At 47.9% G+C, this 13,285-nt stretch overlaps 1 protein-coding gene across 1 annotated transcript in view; it reads right to left on the reverse strand.

The window, feature by feature from the left end:
- UPP1 (uridine phosphorylase 1) overlaps positions 1 to 4,168 on the reverse strand; it is a 32,749-nt gene extending 28,581 nt beyond the window's left edge. The window contains exon 1 of the mRNA XM_075271157.1: positions 3,975 to 4,168. The gene's annotated coding sequence lies outside the window, so the exon portion shown is untranslated. The remainder of the gene's footprint in view (positions 1 to 3,974) is intronic.
- Between the last annotated feature and the right edge of the window lie 9,117 nt (positions 4,169 to 13,285).

Consider the following 13,285-nt stretch of genomic DNA (forward strand, 5'->3'; position numbering starts at 1 on the left):
ATAGCCTTTCTTAAGGCTATTCCGACATGTTAGGGAGAAAAAATACCTTTTGAATGACAGGATCCCTTTAAGTATTGGGCTTGTTTTAAAGTTAGTTCCAATATTTTGCTCATATAACACAGTTCTACTGCATCATAAAATAAGGACAACACACCATGTACAGTATTCTGCTGACCGGATGTTATTCTGACCTCCCACATTGTTGAATCAATAGACAACATAGCAATTGAAGAGATGAGAGCTAGGTCTGCAAGGGTGGGAGGGAGGTTTGGAAGGTCTCAAATGTAATAATAAGATGGATGTCGGCAAGGGCATATGTGAAAATTGTAACCTGATCCTCACCAATGGCAGAGAACATTTTAACAGATTAATAAATTCAAATCATTTAACAGTGACGTGCAGCATCACTCCCAGCATCTCTCTCTGTGACATAATGCATCACTCTCAGTGACGTGCAACATGTCTCTCAGTGACACGCAGCATCTCTCTTAGTGACATACAACATCACTCTCAATGACTGTGAAGCATCTCTGGTTCCTGCTCAGATACGATCTAGGCCAGGGACAGATCTGCTGCATGTCTGGGTTAGGGTAAATTCACATGGGGATTTTTGGATTGGATTTTGACGCGGAAGCTGCCTCAGAATCTGGTCCAAAAAACAGCTAGCCACGACTGGATGCCGATGCAGATTAGGATTAGGATTAGGCCCAAATGAATGGGTGAATGGGCCTAGTTGGGAGGCGAATGTCGCAGAAAGAATGGTCATGTTGCTTCTTTTTTCCGCTACTAGGTAGCGGAAAAAAGAAGCATGCAGCTCCTACTGAAGTCAATGGGAGCCGGTTTTGGCAGCGGATTTTGAGGCAGATTCCACATCAAAATCTGCTGTCAAAAAACCCAGTATAAACTTAGGCACCATTCCTACGGAGTAACGCATCGCTCATTCTGACACGTAAACACGTGTCAGAGTGAGCGCTTCAAAACAGAATCCCATTGACTTCAATGGGTTCCGTCTTACGCGCACTACACATTGAAATCAATGGAGACTTTTTAACCCATTGATTTCAATGTGTTACGCACATTAAACAGAACCCATTGAAGTCAATGGGATTCTGTTTTGAAGCGCTCACTCTGACACATGTTTACGTGTTGAGACACATGTTTACGTAATGAGCGACGTATTACTCCGTGGGAATGGGGCCTTACCCTTACACAACTTTAATCAATTACACCACCCTTTAACCTATTCCTCACCAATGGCAGATGATGCAATCAATTAACAATAAAAATAAACCTCTACTGCAGCAGCATTCACAAGTCTGTTCACGCTGCAATTCAGGCCCCAACACTTAAATGTTTTTCCAAAATATGGCATCTCTTCTTAAACTGACTTCCTATGAGCAGGCTAGGAAACCATCGCACAGCGGGAGAATAAATAATTGTGGGGCGGAGCTTAGTTGACCGCTATACCAGGACTAAATACTGTCATGTCACCCACTGACCTCTATACCAGGACTAAATACTGTCATGTCACCCACTGACAGCTATACCAGGACTAAATACTGTCACATCACACACTGACCGCTATACCAGGACTAAATACTGTCATGTCTCCCACTGACTGCTATACCAGGACTAAATACTGTCATATCACACACTGACTGCTAGACCAGGAATAAATACTGTCACGTCACCCACTGACCGCTATACCAGGACTAAATAGTGTCACGTCAGCCACTGACCGCTATACCAGGACTAAATACTGTCACGTCACCCACTGACAGCTATACCAGGACTAAATACTGTCACATCACACAATGACCTCTATACCAGGACTGAATACTGTCATCTTCATTATTACCTCCATATGTCTCACACATCAGTAACCCTTATATGAGGCACACAGGGGTTAATGTGAGGGACATGATGGGGTTAATTGCTATTAATATGAAGCACATGGAGTTACTAAAATTAAATTAATCACCCCAAATGCCTGACATTGCTAGCCATACAGTAGTAACTTCAGCATGTACATGTAATTTTTTTGCTTTCACTTTGCTGAGCTGTCCTCTCCTCCTTCTCTTCTGTGCAGGACGGCAGGAGCTCAACAGGGTCCATCTTCTATTTAGGGATAAGCCCCGCCTCCTGGGCTCTCCTCACCCTCTCATTGGTGGGCAGAGGACAGCCAGAGAAGGGGGGGTGAGGAGGAAGCCTCCTGAGAGCGCTGAGTGGAGCTTCCTCCATCAATACCTTCAGCTCCTGCACTGGCTGCTGTCCATTAGCCGATGCAGCTACACACGGTGTCCTTGCGACGCCAGGGGGCCCCTGCAAGTGCTGGGGCCCTGGACAATTGCCCAGTTTGCCCCCCCCCCCCCCCAACGCTGGCCCTGCGTACTATACAAATAACTAATTTCCGTCATCCTGATCTTTAATGGACATAGAAATCTTGCATGCCCATAACAGACTGAACTGTGTATCTTACAAATGATCTAAGGCTCCTTTCACACCATATATATACAGTGTGAGAATTTATGCCAGGAAAATCTCTGGATGAAGAGGCCAATATTCACATAGAATATGCAGTTCCTTTGTATGAGTAACTCTCTGTCCTGATTAGGGCAAGTTCACACCTGCACCTGATCTCCGCTTTCATGTTTCCGTCTTCTGCCCGACAAACTGGACAGGAGATGGAAACCAGCAGTCACCTTGAATGGGTTTGTAAAGTGTCTGCCTGTGAGCGCACTGAAAAAACGGTATTGCCGCGGAGACCACAAAACGCTCGCGGGCGGACACTGTCTGCCCGGTTTCCATTTCCTGTCGGTAGAAGACTGAAACCTGAAAGCGGAGACCGGGGCGCAGATGTGAACCCGGCCGAAAGCAGGTTTTTTTTCCTGCATGTCTGACTTTGTGGCCAGTTTAAAAAAAAATGGTTTTGCCGTGGAGACCACAAAACACTCACGGACGCTGACGGGCGGACACTTTACAAACCCATTCAAAAGAATGGGTTTGAAAAGTGACTACCGATTTCCGTCTCCAGTTCAGTTTCTCAGGCGGAAGACGGAAACCGAAAAGGGGAGACCAGGGCGCAGATGTGAACCTGCCCTTCGCCGTGGAGACCACAAAACACCCACAGCGGGAACACTGTCTGACAGGTTTCTGTCTCCTGTCAGCAGAAGACGGAAATCTGAAAGCAGAGACCAGGGCGCAGATGTGAACCCGCCCTAAGCGGGTTTATTGCAGAATTAAACAGCACACTCATCTGAAGTGGAAGTCTCTATACAACCATGAGCAACTTATATTGTGTCATTTATGATGCCAGGAATGGCGGAATATTAGGAAATTGCTACAGTGAGATGTCATAAATTCAGCTAGTGGGAAATCTTTAGACCTGTTTCACATAAGACTGATTCATAAAACTTGCATCAGTATTGCTCAGTAAGACTGAGGGGTTATTTAGGGAGGAACCTGAAGCACCTAAGGCTATATTCACTGATTTCTGATACATTAGATGGTAAAATGAACCTCACCCAGAGCTACAAAGGGCTGCAATGGCCATTTTCATTATAATCTAGGGATTAGGTCCTCTGAATGGGGCTAAACCAGGCTGGAAGATTCTTCTGTGTGAACATACCCATTGACATCAATAGGCGTTACCAGCTGAAATTGTATAACAGTACCTGTAGTATATACTATAATATATACGGATCTTTCATATACCCATATAAATAGTGCCATAGATTAACATTAGCATAGACACCATGTGGAATACTGCACTGAGACAGGAATACGGTTGGGTGTACGTGAGTATCACCGCACCAGGTAATCCATCCCTACTATGCCCGTCCTGATGTCCTGTCAGGACAAGCTCGGTCCGTACACAGGAACTATGGAGATGTCTAGTGCTCGCTGGAGTCACCCTGACAAGTGTCACTAGATAAGACATGGAGTGTCATCTATATCACAGTAAGGACACTTACCTCTCCGTAGCCTCAGAGCCTACTAGCGTGACCTTGTCTTCACCTCAGCGCCGCTCCACCAGTGTCCTGACCAAGTAGATCACTGTACTGTATGTGCACTGCCGCGTATCCCAGCAGTAGATATGTCAGTGACTGGCACGCCCAGAGGGATGTCACCCAGGTCACAGGAAACCATAACACTGCCACTCACGTACACATGGATAGAAGGGAAGGTACAGGTCACCTCCCCACAACACTGCGGCTCCAGGGTACAGTGACGCTCCGCCCCCCGTCGTGCTGCCGGCATTTCTGGTTGTCATGTATGTGACGTCATCGGGCAGCCGGTTCAGAAGGGAAGTGATAGCTGGAGAAGTGACAGTCATGTCTGGTGTGGTAATGGAACATCTCATAGGACACGTACTGCACGTAATAAACCATGGCCCAGTAGTCATCTCATAACGAAAGTAACACACAGCCCATCCCGGGGCCGCTCCTCTCCAGTACATGAAGACACCACACACCCCCTATCCCTGGTGCCGCTCCTCTCCACAGTACATGAAGGCACCACACACCCCCTATCCCTGGTGCCGCTCCTTCCCTGAACATGAAGGCACCACACACCTCCTATCCCTGGTGCCGCTCCTTCCCTGAACATGAAGGCACCACACACCTCCTATCCCTGGTGCCGCTCCTTCCCTGAACATGAAGGCACCACACACCTCCTATCCCTGGTGCCGCTCCTTCCCTGAACATGAAGGCACCACACACCTCCTATCCCTGGTGCCGCTCCTCTCCAGTACATGAAGACACCACACACCCCCTATCCCTGGTGCCGCTCCTCTCCACAGTACATGAAGGCACCACACACCTCCTATCCCTGGTGCCACTCCTCTCCAGTACATGAAGACACCACACACCTCCTATCCCTGGTGCCACTCCTCTACAGTACATGAAGACACCACACACCTCCTAGCCCTGTACATGAAGGCACCACACACCTCCTATCCCTGGTGCCGCTCCTTCCCTGAACATGAAGGCACCACACACCTCCTATCCCTGGTGCCGCTCCTTCCCTGAACATGAAGGCACCACACACCTCCTATCCCTGGTGCCGCTCCTTCCCTGAACATGAAGACACCACACACCTCCTATCCCTGGTGCCGCTCCTTCCCTGAACATGAAGGCACCACACACCTCCTATCCCTGGTGCCACTCCTCTCCAGTACATGAAGACACCACACACCTCCTAGCCCTGTACATGAAGGCACCACACACCTCCTATCCCTGGTGCCGCTCCTTCCCTGTACATGAAGGCACCACACACCTCCTATCCCTGGTGCCACTCCTCTCCAGTACATGAAGACACCACACACCTCCTAGCCCTGTACATGAAGACACCACACACCTCCTATCCCTGGTGCCACTCCTTCCCTGAACATGAAGACACCACACACCTCCTATCCCTGGTGCCACTCCTCTCCAGTACATGAAGACACCACACACCTCCTAGCCCTGTACATGAAGACACCACACACCTCCTATCCCTGGTGCCACTCCTCTCCAGTACATGAAGACACCACACACCTCCTAGCCCTGTACATGAAGACACCACACACCTCCTATCCCTGGTGCCACTCCTTCCCTGAACATGAAGGCACCACACACCTCCTATCCCTGGTGCCGCTCCTTCCCTGAACATGAAGGCACCACACACCTCCTATCCCTGGTGCCACTCCTCTCCAGTACATGAAGACACCACACACCTCCTAGCCCTGTACATGAAGACACCACACACCTCCTATCCCTGGTGCCGCTCCTTCCCTGAACATGAAGACACCACACACCTCCTATCCCTGGTGCCACTCCTCTCCAGTACATGAAGACACCACACACCTCCTAGCCCTGTACATGAAGACACCACACACCTCCTATCCCTGGTGCCGCTCCTTCCCTGAACATGAAGACACCACACACCTCCTATCCCTGGTGCCACTCCTCTCCAGTACATGAAGACACCACACACCTCCTAGCCCTGTACATGAAGGCACCACACACCTCCTATCCCTGGTGCTGCTCCTTCCCTGAACATGAAGGCACCACACACCTCCTATCCCTGGTGCCACTCCTCTCCAGTACATGAAGACACCACACACCTCCTAGCCCTGTACATGAAGACACCACACACCTCCTATCCCTGGTGCCGCTCCTTCCCTGAACATGAAGACACCACACACCTCCTATCCCTGGTGCCACTCCTCTCCAGTACATGAAGACACCACACACCTCCTAGCCCTGTACATGAAGACACCACACACCTCCTATCCCTGGTGCCACTCCTTCCCTGAACATGAAGGCACCACACACCTCCTATCCCTGGTGCCGCTCCTTCCCTGAACATGAAGACACCACACACCTACTATCCCTGGTGCCACTCCTCTCCAGTACATGAAGACACCACACACCTCCTAGCCCTGTACATGAAGACACCACACACCTCCTATCCCTGGTGCCACTCCTTCCCTGAACATGAAGACACCACACACCTCCTATCCCTGGTGCCGCTCCTTCCCTGAACATGAAGGCACCACACACCTCCTATCCCTGGTGCCACTCCTCTCCAGTACATGAAGACACCACACACCTCCTAGCCCTGTACATGAAGACACCACACACCTCCTATCCCTGGTGCCGCTCCTTCCCTGAACATGAAGACACCACACACCTCCTATCCCTGGTGCCACTCCTCTTCAGTACATGAAGACACCACACACCTCCTAGCCCTGTACATGAAGGCGCCACACACCTCCTAGCCCTGTACATGAAGGCACCACACACCTCCTATCCCTGGTGCTGCTCCTTCCCTGAACATGAAGGCACCACACACCTCCTATCCCTGGTGCCACTCCTCTCCAGTACATGAAGACACCACACACCTCCTAGCCCTGTACATGAAGGCGCCACACACCTCCTAGCCCTGTACATGAAGGCGCCACACACCTCCTAGCCCTGTACATGAAGGTGCCACACACCTCCTATCCCTGTACATGAAGGCGCCACACACCTCCTATCCCGGGGCCGCTCCTTTCCAGATGAAGACACCACAGACCTCCTATCCCAGAACATGAAGGCACCACACAAATATCCCTGGTGCATGGGGGCCACACGGTGGCTCAGTGGTTAGCACTGCAGCCTTGCAGCGCTGGAGTCCTGGTGTTCAAATCCCGCCAAGGGCATAAAACCATCTGCAAGGAGTTTGTATGTTCTCCCTGTGTTTGCATGGATTTCCATCCCATATTCCAAAGACATACTGATAGGGAAAAATGTACATTGTGAGCTCTGTGTGGGGCTCACAATCTACATTTAAAAAAAAATAAAAATAAAAAATATCCCTGGTGCCACTCCTTCCCTGTACATGAAGGCACCACACACCTCCTATCCCTGGTGCCACTCCTCTACAGTACATGAAGACTGTAGACACCACACACCTCCTATCCCTGTACATGAAGACACTACACACCTCCTATCCCTGGTGCCACTCCTCTACAGTACATGAAGACACCACACACCTCCTATCCCTGGTGCTACTCCTTCCCTGTACATGAAGGCACCACACACCTATTCCTGGTGCCACTCCTCTCCAGGTAAAGACACCACACACCTCCTATCCCTGAACATGAAGACACCACACACCTGTTATCCCTGTACATGAAGGCGCCACACACCTCCTATCCCTGGTGCCGCTCCTCTACAGTACATGAAGACACCACACACCTCCTATCCCTGGTGCAGCTCCTCTCCAGGTGAAGACACCACAGACCTCCTATTCCTGAACATGAAGGCACCACACACCTCCTATTCCTTATCAAGAAGACACCACACACCTCCTATCCCTGAACATGAAGACACCACACACCTGTTATCCCTGTACATGAAGGCGCCACACACCTCCTATCCCTGGTGCCGCTCCTCTACAGTACATGAAGACACCACACACCTCCTATCCCTGGTGCCACTCCTCTCCAGTACATGAAGGCACCACACACCTCCTATCCCTGGTGCCGCTCCTCTACAGTACATGAAGACACCACACACCTCCTATCCCTGGTACCACTCCTCTACAGTACATGAAGACACCACACACCTCCTATCCCTGTACATGAAGGCGCCACACACCTCCTATCCCTGGTGCCACTCCTCTACAGTACATGAAGACACCACAACCTTCTATCCCTGGTGCCGCTCCTCTACAGTACATGAAGACACCACACACCTCCTATCCCTGATGCCGCTCCTCTCCAGGTGAAGACACCACAGACCTCCTATTCCTGAACATGAAGGCACCACACACCTCCTATTCCTTATCATGAAGACACCACGCACCTCTTATCCCTGGTGCCGCTCCTCTCCAGTACATGAAGGCACCACACACCTCCTATCACTGTACATTAAGACACCACACACCTCCTATCCCTGGTGCCACTCCTTCCCTGTACATGAAGGCACCACACACCTATCCCTGGTGCCGCTCCTCTCCAGGTGAAAACACCACAGACCTTCTATTCCTGAACATGAAGACACAACACACCTCTTATCCCTGGTGCCATTCCTCTCCAGTACATGAAGGCACCACACACCTCCTATCCTAGTGCATTAAAGGGGTATTCCCACGTCGCATACTCACCAGTCTTCGTTGCTGTAAAATCTTCTGTCTTCCTGCTTTGTTGCGTCATTGGTGGTCTGGGTTACATATGCAAAGCCAGCGGCGAGATGGTGCTGGCCCTGCGTGCACGCTCATAGATGCTGAGACCAGTCTAGCCTTCACAATGCGAATACAGAACCGGCATCCGCCTCTCTATTACAGTGGGAGGGTTAGACGCCGGCACAGGTGCCTGCAACATCGCTATGCTCCTGCCCTGCATGAAGCCAGCAGCGGCAGGAGCTGGTGCCACTCCTTCCCTGTACATGAAGGCAACACACACCTATCCCTGGTGCCGCTCCTCTCCAGGTGAAAACGCCACAGACCTCCTATTCCTGAACATGAAGACACAACACACCTCTTATCCCTGGTACCACTCCTCTCCAGTACATAAAGGCACCACACACCTCCTATCCCTGAACATGAAGGCACCACACACCTCCTATCCCTGGTGCCACTCCTCTCCAGGTGAAGACACCACACACCTCATATCCCTGATGCTACTCCTTCCCTGAAGGCACCACACACTTGCTATCTCTGGTGCCACTCCTCCCGTATACATGAAGACACCCCATATGTCCCAACCGTCCCGCATTCTGCGGGACATTCCCAGATTCAGGGTCATGTCCTGCAGTCCTGATCGGCTGGATGTATGCCCAGGTTTCAATGAGTTCAATTCAATGAGTTGAATACAGCATTGAAGGATGCAGACAGCTCCTTCTTCAACGCTGAGTTCCGCTCCGGGCGCGATATGAGTGACGTCATCAGATCGAGCCCGAAGCCAGAGCTCAGCGCTGAAGCTGAGACTGCAGACAGAACGGCAGGGATCGAGAAAGGTGAGTATCAGTGTTTTTATGTTATGAATAGTAACCTAGGGGCAGAGATGGAGGGAGGACATTATACTGGGGGCAGAGATGGAGGGGGGTATTATACTGGGGGCGGAGATGGAGGGGGGACATACTGGGGGCAGAGATGGAAGGAGGACATTAAACTGGGGGCAGATGAAGGGGGGACATTAAACTGGGGGCAGATGAAGGGGGACATTAAACTGGGGGCAGATGAAGGGGGGACATTAAACTGGGGGCAGATGAAGGTGACAAACTGGGGGGATTAAAAGCCTTCTGGACCCCAGGAGAGGTAAGTAACAGAGTTTTTTTATGTTCCCTCATCTCTCCTAGCCCTACAATCATTATACTCAGGGAGCTGAAAAACCCTCCAGGTACAATCATAGTTAACCGGTTAAGGACCAGGCCCAAAAGTATGTTAAAGACTAGGCCTCTTTTTTCAAAACTGACATGTGTCACTTTAAATGGCAATAACTTTGAGACGCTTTAACTTACACAAATGAATTTGAGATTGTTTTCTTGTAACACATTATACTTCATGTTAGTGGTAAACACTAATCAATATTTTTGCATTTATTTATAAAAAAAACTAGGAAATTTGATGGAAATTTGAAAAAAATTGCAATTTTCAAAATGTGAAATTATCTGCTTTTCAGGCAGATAGTCATACCATCCAAATACATGAATAAATATTATCTCCCATATCTCTGCTTTATATTGGCATCATATTTTGATTGTCTTTTAATTTATTTTGGACGTCACAAGGCTTACAAGTGTAACAGCAATTTTCCAGATTTACAAGAAAATTCTCCAAACCAATTTTTTAGGGACCATTTCAGTTCTGAAAGTAATTATAAAGGCCTGTATAATAGAAACCCCCATAAATTACCCCATTTTCAAAACTGCACCCCTCAAATTATTCAAAACAGCATTTGGGATGTTTGTTAACCCTTTAAGCATTTCATAAGAATAAAAATAATATGGCAGTGAAATTTAGACATTTCATTTTTTTTCACTAATACATTCATTTAGACCCAAAATTAACACATTCACAAAGGGTTAAAGGAGAAAATGCATCTGACAGTTTATTGTGCAATTTCTCCCGTGCACAGAAATACCCCACATGTGGGTGTAAACTGATTTTTGGGCACACGGCAGTGCATGGAAGGGAAGGAGCGACACTGGGTGTTTGAACAGCAGATTTTGCTGGAATAATTTTCAGCGCCATGCCTTATTTGCAGAGACCCTAGAGTACCAAAACAATGGAAACCCCCCCAAAAGTGACCCCATTTTAGAATCCACACCCCTCACAGAATTCATCAAGGGGTATAGTCAGCATTTAGACCCTACAGTTGTTTCACAGATTTTACTAACATTGGGATGTGTAAATGAAAAATTACTAAAATGTCACTTTATCTCCAAAGTTTTCATTTTCACAAGGGGTTAAAGGAGTAAAAGCCCCCCACAGTTTGTTAAACAATTTCTCCTGAACACGGCAATACCCCATATGTGGCTATAATCTGCTGTATGGGAACATGGCGGGGCTCAGAATGGAAGGAGCGCTATTTTGCTTTTGGATGGCAGATTTTGCTGGAATTATTTTTAGGTGCCATGTCGCATTAGCAGAGCCCCTAGAGAACCAATACAGTGGAAACCCCCTAAAAGTGACCCCATTTGGGAAACTACACCCCCCACAGAACATATTAAAGGGTAGAGTGAGTATTTTGACCCTACAGCTGTTTCACAGATTTTATTAACATTGGGCCATGAAAATGAAAAATTACTTTTTTTCCAACAAACTGTCAATTTAGCCCCAAATTTTTAATTTTCACAAGAGGATAAAGGAGAAAAAGCTCCCTAAAGTTCGTTACACAAATTCTCCTGAACACAGAAATGCCCCATATGTGGTCATAATCTGCTGTATGGGAACATGGCGGGGCTCAGAATGGAAAGAGGGCTATTTGGCTTTTGGAGGGCAGATTTTGCTGGAATATTTTTCAGGTCCCATGTTGCATTTGCAGAGCCCCTAAAGTACCAATACAGTGGAAACCCCCTATAAGTGACCCTATTTTGGAAACTACACCCCTCATAGAATTTGTCTAGGGGTAGAGTGAGTATTTTGGCCTCACAGGTGTTTCACAGATTTTATTAACATTGGGACGTGAAAATGAAAAATTACTTTTTTTCCCAATAAATCGTCCATTTAGCGCCATAGTTTTAATTTTGCAAATAGTTTAAGAATTAAAAGCCCCCCACAGTTTGTTACACAATTTCTTCTGAACACGGCAATACCCCATATGTGGCCATAATCTGCTGTATGGGTACATGGTGGGGCTCAGAATGGAAAGAGCGCTATTTGGATTTTGGAGGGCAGATGTTGCTGGAATAGTTTTCAGGGGCCATGTCGCATTTGCAGAGCCCCTAAAGTATCAATACAATGGAAACCCCTCAAAAGTGACCCCATTTTAGAAACTACACCTGTCAAGGAATGTATCAAGAGGTATTATCATTTTGAGCCTAAAATGCTTCCCAAAAATTTAATGTACAAAATGAAAATTGAAATTTTTAAAAATATGCCATTTCGGTGCCCAATACGTTGCACCCACTTTGTGTTGTCAGAGACCTGCACTCCTAAAACTATTAAGGGGCCATCCCGGGGGTCAAAAAATTATATATGTGGGTGTAAACTGCTGCTTGGGCACACAGCAGGGCTCAGAAGGGAAGGACCACTGTGCGTTTTAGCTTTTGGGGTACAGATTTAGAGGGACTTTCTGGGTGCCATGTTGTTTTTGCAGAGCCCTGGAGGTGCCAGTAAACTGGAATTCACCAAGAAGTGACCCCATTTTGTAGGGGCAATTTTAGGGTCTCTGCAAATGTGACATGGTGTCCAAAAACGAAGAATCTAAATCTGCACTCCAAAAGCACATATTGCTCCTTCACATCTGCGCCCTGCTGGGTACCCAAATAGCAGTGTATGCCCACATGTATGACACTGGTGTACCCCGGATAACGGACTTAATACCAATATGTGGGTAGAATCGGCTGTTTGGGCACAGCCGGGGACAGAAGGGAAGGAGCGCTATTTTGGTTTTTGGAGCACAGTTTGGTTTTTGGACGTCATGCCACTTTTGCAAAGCCCCTGAATTGCCAATAAAGTGGAATCCGCAGACATGTCACCCTATTTTGGACACTACCCCACTGATGGGATTTATCAAGTGGTGTAGCGAGAATTTTTAACCCTTGAGTGTTGCATTTATTTAGTTTCCAGAAATGAAATCGCAACTGATAGAGAAGTTAAAAATGAAAATTTTACAGATTTGCCATTTCAGCGTGCAACATGTTGTGCCCGACTTATGTCAGCAGAGACACTCCAAAAACTGTTAAACGGGTATCCCAGGCACAACAGCTTTTAGAGCGTTCATCTCTGATACAAGGTGGACACAACATATTACGCACTGAAAGGACGTATTCCTGGAAAAATGGTCATTTTCACCTCTCACAATCCGCTTCGTATTCATTTATGGATAATAAGTTATAGCAACACTTGGGGGTTAAAAATGCTCTCTGTACCCCTGGAGAAATCCTTCAGGGGTGTAGTTTCCAAAATAACGTCTCATATCAGGGGATTCCACTTTACTAGCGTTTCAGCTCTACAAAAGTGTCATGGCATCCAAAAACCAAACCGTCTGTGCTCCAAAAACCAAATGACCCTTCTTCCCTTCTGTGTCCGGCTGTGCCCTAATATCAGTTTATACCCACATATGACATTACGTGCATTATCCGGGGTACAC

Source organism: Leptodactylus fuscus, chromosome 4 (genome assembly GCF_031893055.1).
Source record: "Leptodactylus fuscus isolate aLepFus1 chromosome 4, aLepFus1.hap2, whole genome shotgun sequence".
In the NCBI taxonomy this organism is placed as follows: domain Eukaryota; kingdom Metazoa; phylum Chordata; class Amphibia; order Anura; family Leptodactylidae; genus Leptodactylus; species Leptodactylus fuscus.